This window comes from Bombus affinis, chromosome 2 (genome assembly GCF_024516045.1).
Source record: "Bombus affinis isolate iyBomAffi1 chromosome 2, iyBomAffi1.2, whole genome shotgun sequence".
NCBI lineage: Eukaryota > Metazoa > Arthropoda > Insecta > Hymenoptera > Apidae > Bombus > Bombus affinis.
The window spans coordinates 7,831,383-7,840,339 of NC_066345.1; the positions used below are offsets into that span (position 1 = coordinate 7,831,383).

The following is an 8,957-nucleotide window of genomic DNA, read 5'->3' on the forward strand; positions in this document are numbered from 1 at the left end:
TACTATTACGTTATAACGTATAACGTTATATACTATGACGTTATAACGTATGACGTTATATACTATAACGTTATAACGTATAACGTTATATACAAATACGTAGTAACGTATAACGTTAAATAGTGTTACATTATAACGTATAACGTTATATACAAATACGTACTAACGTATAACATTAAATAGTGTTACATTATAACGTATAACGTTATATACTATCAGGTAGTAGCGTATAACGTTATATAATGTTACGTTATAACGTATAACGTTATATACTATTACGTTATAACGTATAACGTTATATACTATTACGTTATAACGTATAACGTTATATACTATTACGTTATAACGTATGACGTTATATACTATGACGTTATAACGTATGACGTTATATACTACAACGTTATAACGTATAACGTTATATACAAATACGTAGTAACGTATAACGTTAAATAGTGTTACATTATAACGTATAACGTTATATACTATAACGTTCTAACGTATGACGTTATATACTATAACGTTATAACGTATGACGTTATATGCTATAACGTTATAACGTATAACGTTATATACTATTAGGTAGTAGCGTATAACGTTATATAATGTTACGTTATAACGTATAACGTTATATACTATAACGTTATAACGTATGACGTTATATACTGTAACGTTGTAACGTATGACGTTATATACAAATACGTACTAACGTATAACGTTAAATAGTGTTACATGATAACGTATAACGTTATATACAAATACGTACTAACGTATAACGTTAAATAGTGCTACATTATAACGTATAACGTTATATACTATTAGGTAGTAGCGTATAACGTTATATAATGTTACGTTATAACGTATAACGTTATATACTATAACGTTATAACGTATGACGTTATATACTGTAACGTTGTAACGTATAACGTTATATACAAATACGTACTAACGTATAACGTATATGCTATAACGTTGTAACGCATAACGTTCTATACTATTACGTTATAACGTATGACGTTATATACTATAACGTTATAACGTATGACGTTATATGCTATAACTTTATAACGTATAACGTTTTATACTGTTAGGTACTAACGAATAACATTAAATAGTGTTACACTATAACGTATATCGTTATTTACTATTACGTTATAACGTATGACGTTATATACTATAACGTTATAACGTATGACGTTATATAGTGTTACGTTATAACGTATAACGTTATATACTATTACGTTATAACATATAACGTTATATACTATTAGGCAGTAGCGTATAACGTTATATAGTGATACGTTATAACGCATAAAGTTACATACTATAACGTTATAACGTATAACGTTATATACTAATACGTTATAACGTATAACGTTATATACTAATACGTTATAACGTATAACGTTTTATACAAATACGTACTAACGTATAACGTTAAATACTGTTACATTATAACGTATAACGTATATACTATTAAGTTATAACATACAACGTTATATACTATTAGGTAGTAGCGTATAACGTTATATAGTGATACGTTATAACGCATAAAGTTATATACTATAACGTTATAACGTATAACGTTATATACTATTACGTTATAACGTATAACGTTATATACTATTACGTTATAACGTATGACGTTATATACTATGACGTTATAACGTATGACGTTATATACTACAACGTTATAACGTATAACGTTATATACAAATACGTAGTAACGTATAACGTTAAATAGTGTTACATTATAACGTATAACGTTATATACTATAACGTTCTAACGTATGACGTTATATACTATAACGTTATAACGTATGACGTTATATGCTATAACGTTATAACGTATAACGTTATATACTATTAGGTAGTAGCGTATAACGTTATATAATGTTACGTTATAACGTATAACATTATATACTATAACGTTATAACGTATGACGTTATATACTGTAACGTTGTAACGTATGACGTTATATACAAATACGTACTAACGTATAACGTTAAATAGTGTTACATGATAACGTATAACGTTATATACAAATACGTACTAACGTATAACGTTAAATAGTGCTACATTATAACGTATAACGTTATATACTATTAGGTAGTAGCGTATAACGTTATATAATGTTACGTTATAACGTATAACGTTATATACTATAACGTTATAACGTATGACGTTATATACTGTAACGTTGTAACGTATAACGTTATATACAAATACGTACTAACGTATAACGTATATGCTATAACGTTGTAACGCATAACGTTCTATACTATTACGTTATAACGTATGACGTTATATACTATAACGTTATAACGTATGACGTTATATGCTATAACTTTATAACGTATAACGTTTTATACTGTTAGGTACTAACGAATAACATTAAATAGTGTTACACTATAACGTATATCGTTATTTACTATTACGTTATAACGTATGACGTTATATACTATAACGTTATAACGTATGACGTTATATTGTGTTACGTTATAACGTATAACGTTATATACTATTACGTTATAACATATAACGTTATATACTATTAGGTAGTAGCGTATAACGTTATATAGTGATACGCTATAACGCATAAAGTTACATACTATAACGTTATAACGTATAACGTTATATACTAATACGTTATAACGTATAACGTTATATACTAATACGTTATAACGTATAACGTTTTATACAAATACGTACTAACGTATAACGTTAAATACTGTTACATTATAACGTATAACGTATATACTATCAAGTTATAACATACAACTTTATATACTATTAGGTAGTAGCGTATAACGTTATATAGTGATACGTTATAACGCATAAAGTTATATACTATAACGTTCTAACGTATGACGCCATATACTATAACGTTATAACGTATGACGTTATATGCTATAACGTTATAACGTATAACGTTATATACTATTAGGTAGTAGCGTATAACGTTATATAATGTTACGTTATAACGTATAACGTTATATACTATAACGTTATAACGTATGACGTTAGAAGCTATAACGTTATAACGTATAACGTCATATACTATTAGGTAGTAGCGTAGAACGTTATATAGTGTTACGTTATAACGTATAACGTTATATACTATATCGTTATAACGTATGACGTTATATACTGTAGCGTTATAACGAATAACGTTATATACTATTAGGTAGCAGCGTAGAACGTTATATAGTGTTACGTTATAACGTATGACGTTAGATGCTACAACGTTATAACGTATGGCGTTATATACTGTAGCGTTATAACGTATAACGTTATATACTATTAGGTAGTAGAGTAGAACATTATATAGTGTTACGTTATAACGTATAACGTTATATACTATTAGGTGGTAGCGTATAACGTTATATAGTGTTACGTTATATCGTATAACGTTATATACTATACGTTATAACGTATAACGTTATATTCTGTTATGTACTATCGTATAACGTTAAATAGTGTTACGTTATAACGTATAACGTTATATACTTTAACGTTATAACGTATGACGTTATAAACTGTAGCGTTATAACATATAACGTTATATACTACTAGGTAGTAGCGTACAACGTTATATAGTGTTACGTTATAACGTATAACGTTATATACTATTAGGTAGTATCGTATAACGTTATATAGTGTTAGGTTATAACGTATAACGTTATATACTATAACGATATAACGTATGACGTTACATACTGTAGCGTTATAACCAATAACGTTATATACTATTATGTAGTAGCGTAGAACGATATTTAGTGTTACGTTATAACGTATAACGTTATATACTATTAGGTAGTAGAGTAGAACATTATATAGTGTTACGTTATAACGCATAACGCTATATACTATAACGTTATAACGTATGACGTTACATACGGTTAGGTACTAACGTATAACGTTACATAGTTTTACATTATAACGTATAACGTTGCATACTATTACGTTATAACGTATAACGTTATATACTATTACGTTATAACGTATAACGTTATATACTATACGTTATAACGTATAACGTTATATACTGTTAGGTACTATCGTATAATGTTAAATAGTGTTACGTTATAACGTATAACGTTATATACTGTAACGTTATAACGTATGACGTTATATGCTATAACGTCATAACGTATAACGTTATGTACTATTAGGCAGTAGCGTATAACGTTATTCAGTGTTACGTTATAACGTATATCGTTATGTACTAATACGTTATAACGTATATCGTTATATACTATAACGTTATAACGTGTAACGTTATATACTATTTCGTTATAACGTACAACGTTATATACTATAACGTTATATACTGTTAGGTAATAACGTATAACGTTAAATAGTGTTACATTAAAACGTATGATGTTATATACTATTACGTTATAACGTATAACGTTATATACTATTACGTTATAACGTATGACGTTATATGCTATAACGTTATAACGTATAACGTTTTATACTCTTAGGTACTAACGGATATCGTTAAATACTGTTACACTACAACGTATAACGTTATATACTATAACGTTATAACGTATGACGTTATATGCTATACCTAATAGTATATAATAGTATATATATATGTCGGAGTGAAGTCAGGATTAATGAGATGAGCGTTTAATGAATTTTCATTAGGGTTGGCCATAGCCGTGATACGATGGAGAGTTTATTAGCACAGACTTATTAACAGGATTGGGCACTTGTAGCACGAGTGATAATGACCTTAGGTTCGAAACGAATCCGCAGTCCACGGGACTCTTTTATTCTTTACTCGCAGGCAACGCCTAGGTGGTACTCTCAGTTAGCCCGCGAAGTAAGCACTCTATCGAAATGATATCTTAGTCGATGAAATCGTACTCGAAGCTCTCACGATGACACTGTCTAGGAAAAACTGCTCCACTCTCTAGCGACACAAGGTCTTTTATATTCGTTGAGACAAGTCTTCGTTCAGAGAGTGAGGGAAATTGCCGTTGTTGTTAATTAGTCAGTCTTTGGAAGTGTCCTTCGCGGAAAAGACTGTTTGCCTATTTTCGTCAATCAAGGTTTAAGGTTTATGACGGGTCGATGTTTTGCGAATATGTCTCGACAACCGGCAATCGACCTACCCATAGAATAGGGTCTGCTTATGACGAGCCATAAGACAGAAACCGTTAGTATGCTTACTGTCAAGTGCCATTACAACTATTTCTTTTTATGAAGGGCTATAGACTTTTTCATGACTTTGTTAGAAAAACGTTCGTCCCTTGACCGCGGCTACGTTCGGTGACTGGTTGTCACCTCGAACCCAAACTCATTCTCATAGATTGCAGGCAATTACAATCGGGCTGAAGGACGGTGATTGTTTAACTACGGCTATGGTGAAATCCAAACTACAATATTAGGGGTTTTTCCCCGGTTTCAACGGAAGGCTCCGGTGTCTCTCCATCTCCGACATATATAATAGTTATAACGTATAACGTTCTATACTAATACGTTATAACGTATAACGTTATATACTAATACGTTATAACGTATAACGTTATATACTAATACCTTATAACGTATAACGTTTTATACTGTTAGGTACTAAGGTATAACGTCAAATAGTGTTACATTATAACGTATAACGTTATATACTATTACGTTATAACGTATGACGTTATATGCTATAACGTTATAACGTATAACGTTATGTACTATAACGTTATAACGTATGACGTTATATGCTATAACGTTATAACGTATAACGTTGCATACTATTACGTTATAACGTATAACGTTATATACTATTAGGCAGTATCGTATAACGTTATATACTATTAGGTAGTAGCGTAGAACGTTATATAGTGTTACGTTATAACGTATAACGTTATATACTATTAGGCAGAAGCGTATAACGTTATATAGTGTTACGTTATAACGTATAACGTTATATACTATTGTTACGTTTCGCTATCCAAATTTTGAAATTTTAAACAATGTAGTAGTCGCTGCCACCAGAAACAGTCTAAGGACTGTTTCAATTAGATATTTCTTGTTAGATTATGTAGCGTTGATCGGAGTTTAGGCCACTGGTCAACAATCTCCACGTTTCGGCTAACCTGCTATGCGCAGGAATACTAGCACGGGAGAGGATTGTTTGGAATAAACAATTATATTATAAATAATTATTACAGGCTGAATTAATGACGAATTATACTAATCATTGATATTATTTATTATTTTAATTATTAGTTATTAATAATAATTAAAGTTAACTCACCTGACGTTGGTCTCCGCTGATGAACGGGCAGGCCGCTGGGGTGATTCCGGTTTTACAAAGATCGACACTTCTATAATTTTTCGTTTTAATCTTTATTTAATTTGAACAGTGTAAACAACAGTGTGTCCGGACGTGTTTAACAATTCGAAATTCTAACACAAAAACTTGAGCCAACTATTGTTTTGATTCTAACTGACTAATAACAATTATTTTATAATTCGAACTGACTAATAACATTTATATCTCGTAATTCTTAAACTCAAACTGGAACGAACAATTATTCTCTAATCGTAACTTAAATTCTAATTAAATCAACTGAACGAATTCTCTTAAATCAACTCAACTTAAATCAGACTCACTCAAATTCAATTGAACGACTAACAATTATTCTCCTTATTTTCGCTAAATTCTCCTGAACCAACTAATCACAATTGCTCTATCCTATTTCTTTATTCTAACTGAATTACTCTTCTTTAATTTCGTTAAATTCTCCCGAACGCTAACAATTTCTCTGACTATATTCTAACTGAACCAACTAATGGCAGTTACTCTCTTTTCACAATCACTCTGATTGTTCTAACTGAACCACTAACAATTAATCGCTAACGCTAACGCTAACAATTAATCTGACTCTTCTTTATTTTTCGCTAAATTCTCCCGAACGCTAACAATTTCTCTGACTATATTCTAACTGAACCAACTAATGGCAGTTACTCTCTTTTCACAATTACTCTGATTGTTCTAACTGAACCACTAACAATTAATCGCTAACGCTAACGCTAACAATTAATCTGACTCTTCTTTATTTTTCGCTAAATTCTCCCGAACGCTAACAATTACTCTCTTCTATTCCTTTATTCAACTGACCCGCTAACAATTACTCCCTTCTATTCCTTTATTCAACTGACCCGCTAACAATTACTCTCCTTATTTTCGCTAAATTCTCCTGAACCAACTAATCACAATTGCTCTATCCTATTTCTTTATTCTAACTGAATTACTCTTCTTTAATTTCGTTAAATTCTCCCGAACGCTAACAATTTCTCTGACTATATTCTAACTGAACCAACTAATGGCAGTTACTCTCTTTTCACAATTACTCTGATTGTTCTAACTGAACCACTAACAATTAATCGCTAACGCTAACGCTAACAATTAATCTGACTCTTCTTTATTTTTCGCTAAATTCTCCCGAACGCTAACAATTACTCTCTTCTATTCCTTTATTCAACTGACCCGCTAACAATTACTCTCTTCTATTCCTTTATTCAACTGACCCGCTAACAATTACTCTGATTTGAATTGTGTCGCTACGCTTTTTATAATGACATCCCCAATGGGATGACAGTCACGTGACAGTTCGTTCCGGTGGGAATCGCAATGCTGCAGGTTTTTAGAGTTTCCATGAGAGAACGTGGATTTTGATGATTACAGGTTATGTTGAGTGATGGATACAAAAGCGTCCGCGCCTGTGCGAACTGTGTGAGTATGTGTTTTTAGTATTCTATCTCGTTTCGCATGTTGTTTGTTTCCTTAAACTTGTGAATTTGTTTTAGCGCAAGAGGAAGAAGATATGTGAATGGTACGAGATGACGTGATCGACGTGCGTGTGTGAATATGTGCGAGGGATGATGCTGAAGTGGCGGTTTTCCATCCAAATAGGCACAGTGGCACCTTCGTTGGCGTCGTGTCCTGATGATCTTTTGACAATTTGGTTTTATTTGACAATATGAGATATATTTTGCTCCTTGTAGATTTATATGTCCATATTTGCTATATATTAAATCGTGTATATTTTATATTACCTTCTTGTTATTAGGTTATTAGTTGTGTAACTCCAGTTTCTGATCTATGGAAAGTGGTGAAACGTCTTCACGAAATACAATTTCATTCGTTTTCCTCCCTTGCATTGGCACGCTGTGAGTGGTGTCGACTTCCAGATGAGGTTTGTGCATCTTGATTATTATGCATTTAATGATAGATACTTTGTCAGAGGTTCCCATGCGGATTGTCTCGGTGTGTATCTTGTTATGATTTCTTTTATTTAGTTCATCCTGCTTCTTTCGTGTTTTATTCACTGCATATGATATTTCAGTGCAAGAAGAAGAAGAATTGTAAAGAATCCGTAAGTGGCCCTAGAAGACGCAGTCATCGTGTGAGGTGTTGTCGGCAGGAACGAAGAGTCGAAGTTGTTGAAGAAGTCGTGTGACATTTGTATTGTTTCCGGTTATATACAACGCTATTTCACATATCTATGTATATATATATATTATTATATTATTATATATTATTATACTAAATCTTCAGTTGGTTTAGTTGAATGTTCAGTAATGTAATTTTTACAAGGTGGTTTTGTATATTAGATGAGTAGTTGTTCGATATAATAATATGTGTATATATATATATACATTTCACAATGTAATTTTCCATTATGTAAAATATATATATGCATATGTATATGTGCGCGTATTGTTATTCTCATTGTTTCTCGGATCGTTAATTGGTTGAATATTCCATAATATGGATTTCGTATATAATTCTCTAGGTTTGTAGAAATGTAAATCTATATATTTATTTCTTTGCGTTTTAATGGTTTAATAACGTATACATACATATATATATATATATATATTATGAATTTTTCCCAAAGATACGCGTACGCATGTGTATATCTATATATGTGTGTGTCGCAGA

The 8,957-nt window shown here is 31.1% G+C and overlaps 1 long non-coding RNA gene across 1 annotated transcript; it reads left to right on the top strand.

The window, feature by feature from the left end:
• The first annotated feature begins 7,531 nt into the window (after positions 1-7,531).
• LOC126923059 (uncharacterized) lies at positions 7,532-8,752 on the top strand. Its single transcript, XR_007713044.1, has 3 exons — positions 7,532-7,745; positions 7,820-8,208; positions 8,359-8,752. It is a non-coding gene; the product is annotated as an uncharacterized LOC126923059 (long non-coding RNA).
• Positions 8,753-8,957: the final 205 nt, after the last annotated feature.